Source organism: Lynx canadensis, chromosome B2, assembly GCF_007474595.2.
Source record: "Lynx canadensis isolate LIC74 chromosome B2, mLynCan4.pri.v2, whole genome shotgun sequence".
NCBI classification, from domain to species: Eukaryota; Metazoa; Chordata; class Mammalia; order Carnivora; family Felidae; genus Lynx; species Lynx canadensis.
The window spans coordinates 16162292-16173708 of record NC_044307.1 but is presented as its reverse complement, the minus strand read 5'-3'; the positions used below and the strand labels follow the sequence as shown (position 1 = coordinate 16173708).

The following is an 11417-nucleotide window of genomic DNA, read 5'->3' as shown; positions in this document are numbered from 1 at the left end:
AATGTTGGCCTTCTGTAGGCTGCTTTGGATTATATCCCTTGATCCTGAGTAAATAGTATACTTTTCTTTCCATTTGGGGTAACTTAATGGGGAAATTGAAGGATTCTGTTAGCTGACAAAGAATTACTGAAGGCAGGGTAAGAACTTGATGCTCTCACAGATACCTCCATCAAGAATATGGAAGAAATTGTTAATAAAGGAAAGGTGGTAAATGTTTGAATTAATCCAACAGATATTACAGATGCTTCAAAGCCTTAATAATTAAGCATTTAAAAAACTAGAACAAGAATAAAGAAACAATCCATTTCTGAGGGTAGTTGTTCCAGAAATAGATGCTGATATATACCTAAAAACCCAATACAGAACTAAGAAGGTGTTACCAATCAATGGCTGAAGGAGAGGATTTAGGGCATGTCAGGGGAAAATGGACTCTTTAGAAAAAAGGTAACTCCTAGCCTCACCTTGCATTATATGCTTAAGTAAATTCCAGATAGGTGGGATAAACATAAAAATGAACTCATAAGACACTTGAAGGGAAAGGGATTTCTAAATATGAAAGCCTTAGGACTCACCAGGGAAAAATAATGAATGGACGTATCTAAGCAAGTACTGAATCTTTATGTAACACAATAAAAATTTTTAAAACAAACCTCAAATACTCCTGGATAGCATCCATCATGTACCAGCTATTTGCCAAACACCATGCTTGGAGCTTCGTCTTAATTACTTATCCTTAATCCTCACAAAAACCACCAAGGGCTCCGTATTACTACCTCCAAACCGAGACTATAAGAGATTATATCAGTAGTTTGCAATTCTGGATGCACTCTGAATTATATAGAGGGCTTTACAAAACCCCATGTGCAGGCTCCATCCAAGCACAATGTAATTAGAATCCCTGAGTGGCAACTGGACATTCAGTGCTTTGCCCAAAGTTACCCAGTAAACACAGAGCAGAGGTCTTACTGCCTCTTAAACGTCTGAATGTTTTCTACACTGCCTAGAAGGATTTCTTTAAAATATAAACAGCTGCTTAGTTCTCAAAGTCTGTAAAACCTAAATAAAGGTTTAATTTAAAGCAGAAAAAAAATATATGAAGTATATTTGTTGACCCATCTGCAACATAGACTTCATAACTGTGTTCTGGGGTATTGGTTAAAAAAAAACCCATAGGGTTGGAATGGTTGATCCCCCAAGAGCTCCTTCAACGCTGTGTGCTAAAGGAAAGAAGAGAAAGTGGAGGATGATTAGGGGAAGGACAGCATTTTGATGGTCTAATAATTCTGAAACGATTGGCAATGCATACACAATGTGTAAGATGTCTGCATGCACCTACTTTCTTTGGCTTATTATTGCCATTGTAACTTCTCCATCAAGCGAGACATGACAATGTGCATGAACAATTTCATTGCATCTTTTAAGAGAACAGGTTTTGAAAACAAATTACCTAATATAGTCCCCAAGTACACCCTTTATAGCTCTGTAATTTTAACTTAGTTACTTAACTTCCTTATGACTCAGTTTCCCCAACTATAAAATAATAATAATAATAATAATCATAGTGTCATCTTAAAGCTGCATAACAAATAACATGAAATATGATCTTTCTAAAGATCTTCTTAAGATCTTTTATGGTTTTTCTGCGTGGGAATGCAGGAGCAGCTTGGATTGGTATTTCCAGCTCAGGGTTTCTCTAGGCTAGGGCTGCAGTCATCCGAAGGCTCGATTAGGACTAGAGGATCCACTTCCAAGGTGGTTTGCTCACACACATGACAAAATGGTGCTTACCCTTGGCAGGAAGTTTTGGTTTCGGTCCCCAGAGTCCTCTTTACTGGACTGCTTGAGAATCCATATGGCACACCATCTCACTTCCTTCAAAGAAAGTCACCCAAGAGACCAAATGAAACTTGCAATGCATTTTATGACTTAGACTTGAGGTCATACACCATCACTACTGCTGTATTTCATTGGTCATAAAGATCAACCCTGATTCCATGTGGGAGGAGACTACACCCTGGTACCAGGGAGCAAGGATCACTTGGAACCATTTTGGAGGTAGCTACTAAAAGTAACTAGTTTATAGGCTCGTTGCAAAAAAATACACACACACACGCATACACACACACACACACACACACACACACACATTTATTACAGAGCTTAGACCAGTAACTTAGAACACACTTAGAACTTAGGCCAAGGAATATATTGTATGTGTGTATATACATACGTTGCATTTAGAACAGAGCTTCGACCATAGTAAATATTATATAAGTGAATCAGAAGTTCTGAGGGGAGTCCGGGCAGTATTAGTAGCTTAAAACTCACCTCGGGTGGTTCTAATATGCAGCTAGTTTTGAGTTTCATGATCGTATTCCAATAATTCGCTTCATTATGATAATCAAAACTGAAGCCCCAGCCGAGAGGCGTTCTACTACAGCTGCACAGCGGAATCATCTGGAGAGCTTTAACAAATCTAGATATCCAAACTGCATAGTGGTCCACTTATACCAGAATCTCTGGGGCATGGGACCCAGGCATCAGCATTTTTTTAAGCTTCCTAGGCCATTCCAACGCACAGTCAAGTATGGAGACGGTGGAGACCCATGACTCCAATTATTTAACTTAGATGATTATATTCCAGTCTCCCCGTTTACTCTCTGAGCTGAGCTCTAACTCGGCATTTAAATCCCCGAGACCTAATTTCACTTGTTGAAAACAAAGAGAAGACCTTTGACTCACCCTAACGTGCTGAAGATGGGTGGGAACGCACAGCATGGCGCCAGTTGTTCTCTGTCTGTAACTCTGTGTGTCTGGAGGATTTGAGCCTCCAGCGTGTCAGCCAGGCTCCTTTGGCCAGAATTCGCCTTCACTCAAGTAGAAACCTCCCAGGCATGTGATTGCCGGGCCAGGAAAATGTCACCCATTGCCAGAGAAAAACCAGCCTTCCACAAAATTAGAGTGAATGGCACATGAAACCAATTAAGCCAAAGTGGTTGGAGACGCATCAGAAGCATTGTGAGATGGCCATTCTGGAAACAATGCCTACAAGATGCACCTGGTAATGTTTATAGGCGCTGTTCAGGCACAGAACACGCCTCAAATTCAAGAACATGGAGCTGCCTATTTTCTGCTCTCCGAGTCTGCTTTTGTCAACGAGCGCTAGCATGGCGTAGAAAGCAATCAATTACCATTTGGGGAAGACAAGTGTTAGAGTGCAAATGGCAGCTCTCTTTGGGCCGGAAGAACACCAGGTGAATGGCAATTTCTAGTGAATGATGCCATCACACTAGACACAGAACTTGCATTCTGGAAAAATCAACCCTTTGTGCAAATATTTGGGATTGAGGGAAGCTCTTAACAAACTTTGCCCATAGCTCTCTCCCCACATTTAAACCTATGTTTGTTTTAAGTAAAGCTTAATCCTTGTGTTCTGATTCCTTTACACATAACTCATCAGAGTCTTTAGTTTGAAAAAAAAAAAAATCAAACAACTTCTTAATGTCCTACATGACTTTGCTTTTTGGCCTTTAAAGCATTTTCCCCTTCTTTGACAAGGGGCTCAAATAGCATGTTTGCAAATTTAGAGCCCACTCAACTGTTGTAAATGCAGAATTTTGCCACTGTTCGGGATTTGAATTTCTCCCCATTTGCCAAAAATGTGACTTCCTGTTTGTTTTTCATATCCAAATCCCCTTTTAAAATTAAGTTTGAGACTCTCAATGAACTCTCAATACAGTGGATTTGCCCGACTGTAGATTCTTTTCTCTCCCTAGTGTGGAGCATATTGATGCATTCATATTACAATCTTTCTGACCCTTGGGAACAATTTTTATTTGTGTTGCCTAGTAATATAAGAAAAATATTTTAACTTTTGATAGAACTTCTTATCAATGATCTTAAAGCTGGCTTTCAAACAGCTTGTAAACATGGGCACAGAGCTATGACAACATTAGTCTCCAAATACCCCCATGATGAATGCAGCTCTTGATTTGGAGTAATGAGAAAATGAGAAGTAAGAATGTAAAAGAAGGACTGGATGGAAAGGAAGCTAAATGGACCATTTGGATCCCAATAATTATTTTCTCATACATCACCTAAGAAAACTAGTTATTTCTGTTTTTAAATTCTTAAGAAACTACTGAGTATTTACCCAAAGAAAATGAAAACCCTAATTTGAAAATATATAGCATATTTGTGTTTATTGTAGTATATTTACAATAACCAAGATATGAAAGCAACCCAAATGTCCATATATATAATGGATATTATATATATATATTATATATAAACAGACATTATATATATATATAATAGATATATATATACATATGTAATGGAATATTACTTAGTCAATAAAGAATGAAAGCTTGCCATTTATGACAACATGAATGGACTTAGAAGGTATTATGCCTAATGAAATAAGTCAGAGAAAGACAAATACCATATGATTTCACTTACATGTGGAATCTAAGAAATAAAACAAATGAACAAGCAAACACAAAAACCAGACTCGTAAATACAGAGAACAAATTCGTGGTTGCCAGGGTGGAGAGGAGTGGAGGTGATGAGCGAAGTAGATAAAGGGGATTAAGAGATATAGACTTCTAGTTATAAATAAGTAAGCCACTGAATGAAAAGGAATAGGAATACAGTCCTGTATTCCCTGCATAGGGGGGAAGACAGTCAGTAATATTGTAATAATTCTTTATGATGGCAGCTAATGACTACATTTGTGGAGAGCATTGAGTAACGTATAGAGCTATAGGGTCAATATGTTGTACACCTGAAAACTCATATAACATTATATGTCAATTATATTTCAATAAGAAAGAAGAAAGAAAGAAAGAAAGAAAGAAAGAAAGAAAGAAAGAAAGAAAGAAAAGAAGGAAGGGAGGAAGGAGGGGAGAAAGAAGGGACGGAGAGGAGGAGGGAAGAGGAGGGAAGGGAATGGAAGGAAGGGAGGGAAGGAGGGAGGGAGGGAGGGGAGAAAGAGAGGGAGGAAAGAAAGAAGCAAGCCTAGGTAAGTGTCTCTGTTCATAACCTGTTTCGTAGAATGAGAGGAAATGAGAACTGACCATGTTAATCAGATTAAGCCAAAGTTGGGTTCAAATAATGCAGATCACCTAATAAAAATGAAATAAATGTTAGTCAGCTACTCAGACATATTTATCTGCATAATACTGTATGCTCTGTGGTTTGGAATACTTTCTTTTTCTTTATTAAAATTTTAAATTATAGATGCTTGGTTCAGGCAATCAGAAACAGGGAAGAAATAAAGCTCAAGAAAATTGTATCAACTATTGCAAAGAACTGAGATGATATTGTTGCATAGATGCTGTAAACTGATATCTAATTTAACCCCCAGGTGAGTTAGTTGGTCAACTCCATCTTTTATGGTGACTGTTACTTGGTAACATGGAACATTGTACAGGAAATGAAAGTCATAGTTCTTGCCCTTGAGGAACTTACAATTAGAAGAGTTTATAAAATTTCATTATCAAATATCAAGTGCAAAATAAAGGATTAAGCTACAGCAATGAAGATGTTCAAGCAACGCAGTCCTTGGGGAGGTGAGGAGGACAGAATATCAACAGAGACACTTGAGTGACCAGATCTAGGAGACGTACCACGTTGACTGCCAGGACACCAACAGTAAGTATGGTTTTCCACACAATAAAAATCATTTTTGAAAAAAACAATCATCTAAGTCATTCTATTTTATACACGTGGTCTCAAGTTTGATATTTAAGAGAGGACAAAATTGAATATTGCAGTGGAGAAGAACATACCTTAATAATTACTATTGGCAGTTTGAGTCTATTTTCTGTAACAAGGTCATATCCACTGTATCTGTTTAATATAACCAACTGGGCCAAAGCATGTGGTATTATAGTAATCAATTTTAAGTGAATATCATGAAGACCATTCTTCAAACTGGTTATATATTGATTTATGTATAGGCACATTTTCATTTTATTTTATTATATTTGAGTGTGCAGACATTTTATCTCAGGGCTGGACCTTAAAATGCCAGTGGTTAATGTAAACTGCACTGCCTCTTAAAGATTATACCACCTTTTTTTATTAATCAGGAAAAAATTAGACATTTTCGAGGGAAGCTTTGAATTTGTTTTCTTTGGGTGGCTAAACCTTCAGTAATTCAGTTTGTCTCTCAGTCTCTCTTTTCTTTCCTTCTTTTTCTCTTTCTTTCTTTCTTCTTTCTCTTCGTCTTTCGTTTCTATTTCTCTTAGTTTTCTTCTTTTCTTTCTTCTTTTTCTTTCTTTCTTCTTTCGTCTTTCTTTTCTTTCTTTTCATTCTTCTTCTTTCCTTCTTTTACCTTCTTCTTCTTTCCTTCTTTCTTACTTTTTCTTTCGTTCTTCATTTTCTTTTCTTTTCTTCTTTTTTCTTCTTTCTTTTCTTTCTTTTTCTTTTTTTTTCGTTCTTTTTCTTTCTTTCTTTCTTTCTTCTTTCTTTTTCTTTCATTTTCTTTCTTTCCTTTGTTCTTACTTCTTTTTCTTTCTTTCATTTTCTTTCTCTTTCTTTCTTCATTTTCTTTCTTTCTTCTACTTCTTCTTTCTGCTTCTTTCTTCTTCTCTTACTTCTTTCTCTTTCTTTCATTCTCTCTTCTTTTCTTTCTTTCATTTTCTTTCTTTCTTTCATTTCTTCTTCTTTCTTTCTTTCTTTCTTTCTTTCTTTTGCAAAGTACAGCTATCATTACTTCCCAGAAAAGAAGTGAGGGAATGAGTCAAGGGTGAATGCTTGAAAAGGACATTTGGACTCCATAGTTATAAAAACCATCATTCCTGGGTTTCTGAGAAAATAGCAGAGTAGTAAGCATGAGGCATCTGATTCCCCACCTAGACAAAATTGTACTGGTAGAGTCTGCCTGATGTAACTCTTTTGGACCTCTGGCGTCTATTGAAGGGTTGCAACTTTCAGGGGGAAGACTTGGAGCTACATGTGGTTAATTATGATCAATTTCAGCTCTTAGCTCAGTAGCTGCTACCCCCCCACTTCCAGCTCCATATTAGGCAGTTGTGTGTGTAATCTCAGCAGCAGCTAACATACAGCTGTAGGAGCCAGGGGGGGTATGCTAATCAGGCTTATCCAGAAAAAAGAACTAATCATCAGATTTTCAGACGACACAGAGAGACAAACGACAGCAGGAAGAGAAAAGTGATTTCTCTACAAGCGATCCTCAATAAGACTACCAGCAGATTTCTCAACAGAAACCTGGGAGGCCAGAAGGAAGTGAGCAGATATATTCAAAGTGCTAAAAGGAAAAACAAACAGACAAAAACCTCTCAACCAAGAATCCTGTACTTGGCAAAAGTGTCCTTCAAAAATGAAGACAGGGGTGCCCATGTGGCTCAGTAGGTTGAGCATATGACTCTTGATTGTGGCTGAGGTCACGATGCCAGGGCTGTGGGATCGAGCCCCACATTGGCTCCACCCTGAGTGTGGGCCTATTTAAAATTTCTCTCTTTTGGGGCGCCTGGGTGGCGCAGTCGGTTAAGCGTCCGACTTCAGCCAGGTCATCTCGCGCGTGAGTTCGGTTCGAGCTCCGCGTTGGGCTCTGGGCTGATGGCTCGGAGCCTGGAGCTGTTTCCGATTCTGTGTCTCCCTCTCTCTCTGCCCCTCCCCGTTCATGCTCTGTCTCTCTCTGTCCCAAAAATAAATAAAAAACATTGAAAAAAAATTTAAAATTCTCTCTCTTCCTCTCCCCTGTCCCTTTGCCCCTCTCTCCCATTTGTGTGCACTCTCTCTCTCTAAAATTAAAAAAAAAAAAAAAACGAGGGAGAAAATAAGACATTCCCAGGTAACCCAAAGTTGAGGGAGTTTGTTATCCCTGAACATCCCTGCAAGAAATCTTGAGAGAATCCTTCCAGTTAGGATTAAGGTAACCCAGAGCTGTATGAAAAATAAAGACTAACTAAAAGTTAATATATAGGCACTTATAAAAGGTCATACTATTGCAACAATAATTTATAACTCCACTTTTTGCCTCTGCATTATTTAAGAGACTAATACATTAAAAAAAATTATTACTGTGGGTGTGGTAGGGTCCCCTCCCTAAGGAAAGAAAACAAACAAACCAACAACCTCAAGGCAACCTGGCTAAACGCATACGTGACAACATCCATCAAGATCTTTTAACATGAGACCCCTTAATCGGACTGCATGTTTATGTATTGCCATATATGGGAGACAAAGAAGTAAAAAGTATATAAGAAACTATGTCGCATGGCATTCGGGGCTCAGTTCTTCGGGTACAAACCCAACTGAGTGGTGCTGGCACGAATAAAGTTGCTTCCTGGAAAGAAAAGCCTCAGTGTCATGACTCTCTGTGCAAGAACCCTGCTACATGGGGCACCTGGGTGGCTCAGTCAGTTGAGTGTCTGACTTCGGCTCAGGTCATGATCTCACTGTGCATGGGTTCTAGCCCAGCATCAGGCTCTCCTATCAGCTCAGAGCCCGCTTCAGATCCTCTGTCTCCCTCCCCCTGCCCCTGCCCGTTCACACATTCTCTCAAAAATAAACATGTAAAAAATTATTAGTGTGGAAGTGTTATCGTCACTTTGGTTTGTAACTGCGCATGTTGTCTTCTACATAATTTAAGAGATCAGTGGATTTAAAAGAATTATTAATTTATGTTTTGGGGTTCACAATGTGTAAAGAGGTAATTCTGTGACAACGAAAAGAGGGAGACAAAGCTGTCAAGGAGCAAAGTTTTTGTGTTTTATTGAAATTAAACTGATATAAATGCAAACTAGAGTGCTGGTAACGTGAGATTGGCCATGGTAACCACAAAGAAAATAGCTTAAAATACACACAAAAGAAAATAAGAAGGACATTTAAATGCTTCGCTGTAAAAAATCAATTAAAAAGAAATGAAGACAGTGACGTAGGAAATGAAAGAGAAAGAAAAACTATAAATCTGTTCTTATCAGCAATTACTTTAAATGTAAGTGAATTAAATTCTCCAAACAAAAGGCAGAGATTGGCAAAATGGGTAAAGAAACCAGGCACACAAAGACAAATATTGTCTGATTCCACTTATGAAAGGTAATTAGTCAAACCAAAGAGATAGAGAGTAGACTGCCAGAGGTTGGGAGAGGGAGGGGATAAGGAGTCACGGTTTAACGGGGACAGAGTTGCAGTTTTACAGAATAAGAAGGGTTCTGGAGATGGATGGTGGTGATGGTGGTACAAAATTATAAATGCTTTTTTGGGATGAGCACTGGGTGTTGTATGGAACCAATTTGACAATAAATTTCATATATTGGGAAAAAAAATTATATGCTTTTAATACCACCGAACCGTATACTTAAAAGTGGTTCAAGATGGTTACATTTTATGCTATGTATATTTTACCACAATAAAAAACGAATAAAAAAGAATCATTATTTCTAAAGAACTGGTTGCCAGTTGAATGCTGCATTGTCTGGCAAGACGAGGGAAGTAGATGCATCTGGCTTAAAACACCGAGGAGTGAAAAAAATGTCATCTGCGATTTGCTTGACTTCTCTAGGCCTTATGCTCAGATTACTCGACCACTTCCCCGTATGGTGCCGGCCACATCTTAACTGAGAGACATTAGGTAACTACACATGCCCAGCAGTACATTAGGATCTGCTTACTGGTGTGGGGTACCATGTTCTTGCACCCAGAGCCTCACATGTAGACGCATTTCAGCATGTACATCCCACAAGAAAAAAAATGGTCATCCGAAAGAGAAAGATAACATGTCAGATTTGAGGTTTGGTTTGCATCCACTCAAGCGACCAACAAACATTTATTCGGCATGCACCAGCCACCAAGCGCTAGCCCAGGTGCTAAGGGCTCATTGGTGGGCAAACTTTCATTCCCAACGAAATGAAATGATTTTTTTTTCCGCAATCACGTCTGTGTTGGAGGAATATTGCACCACAGCGAAGTCCTAAAAAATTTTTGGCTAAGTCTGGAATCTTTCAATTGTTCTGTTTCCTTGTAGACATTACATATAAAATCATATAATGGGGTGCCTGGGTGGCTCAGTCGGTTAAGCGGCCGACTTTGGCTCAGCTCATGAGCTCACAGTTCATGAGTTTGAGCCCCACACGGGGCTCTGGGCTGACAGCTCGGAGCCTGGAGCCTGCTTCGGATTCTGGGTCTCCCTCTCTCTCTGCCCCTCCCCCGCTCATACTCTCTCTCTCTCAAAAATAAATAAACATTAAAAAAATCATCATTTAATAAGAGACATGTTGCAAAGTGCTCTCATGAATTATAAGTTAAAGTTAAAGCCATGTTTTAAACTACTCCGTGTAGCGTTTTGGACTTATTGTAGTCCCCAAAGCAGGACCCAATTTGCAGCTTTGCTCAGTGAATTATGTAAGCCATTTAACACCACCGAACCTTCCCCTTCATGGTAAAATGCTGATAATTCCTGCCCTTCTGCGGCAGATAGTGTTGACTTACTGTTCTCATTGTCTTTTCCCTGGGCGACCTCCTCTATAGTCTTTCAAAGCTAAATCCGAATTTTCCAGCAAGTCTTGCAGCTAGAAATGGTTGTGTCATGAAGCAAGTAGAGGTAAGTAGAGGTGTCAGCACCCCATAGGATTCCAGTAGATCCCTGCTGAGATAGGGTGGAAAATTCTGGAAAACATTTACTTCCCAGATAGAATGGCACAGACGTGGCTGGTGCCACTTATGCTCATCTCCTCTCTTCCTTGAATGAAGCCGTGATATCCAAAGTGTGACAACCATGCTGTGACGAAGAGGCGACCAGCAGCGGACCAAAACCCAATATGCTGAGGACAGCTGAATGAAAAACAGAGCCTGAACCCTGGAAGAAATTACCGAGCCCTTGAGTTGACTTCCGCAAGAGCTAACCTCCTGATTTCCTGCTGCAGAAGGGAAACACCGAGCACCCTCAATTATTTAGGCCTCGTTAGCCAGGGATTCTTTCCCTTGCAGCCAAACACATTGCTGTGTGGTGACTCTTGTCTGCCTAAGCTTATTGTAAGGATTTTGCACGGAAATGACATCACGTGTTTATTTTCCATTATTGATTTCGTATTCTCATTTTTCATACGAAGAAGCCGAGACTCCAGAAGCATAAGTAACAGAGCAAAACTAACCCAGGTCGCTAGCTGCATTTCTTCTGTCCCTTCCCACCCCCCACCCCACCCCCTCCTTTGGGACTAGCAAAAAGCCCTTATTGTAACCGCAACCAGGATAAACAAAGCACTCCTATTGGCCAACTTTCCGGACAGAGGAAGAGCCTCGTTAACACACACCCACTCCCCATCCCCACACGACTTTTATTCTATTTCTTACCCTTTGTATTCTGATAGCTGAGCCAGCATACGTTTAGAACGAGACTGAGAGTGAAGGTAGCCCACCTTGTTACGGATCAGAAATCTAAAATACTC

The 11417-nt window shown here is 39.4% G+C and overlaps 1 long non-coding RNA gene across 1 annotated transcript; it reads right to left on the bottom strand.

The window, feature by feature from the left end:
- Positions 1-380: 380 nt before the first annotated feature.
- On the bottom strand, positions 381-2825 carry LOC115513283. Its single transcript, XR_003968650.1, has 3 exons — positions 2743-2825; positions 1789-1872; positions 381-1217 (listed from the first exon to the last, which is right to left on the bottom strand). It is a non-coding gene; the product is annotated as an uncharacterized LOC115513283 (long non-coding RNA).
- Positions 2826-11417: the final 8592 nt, after the last annotated feature.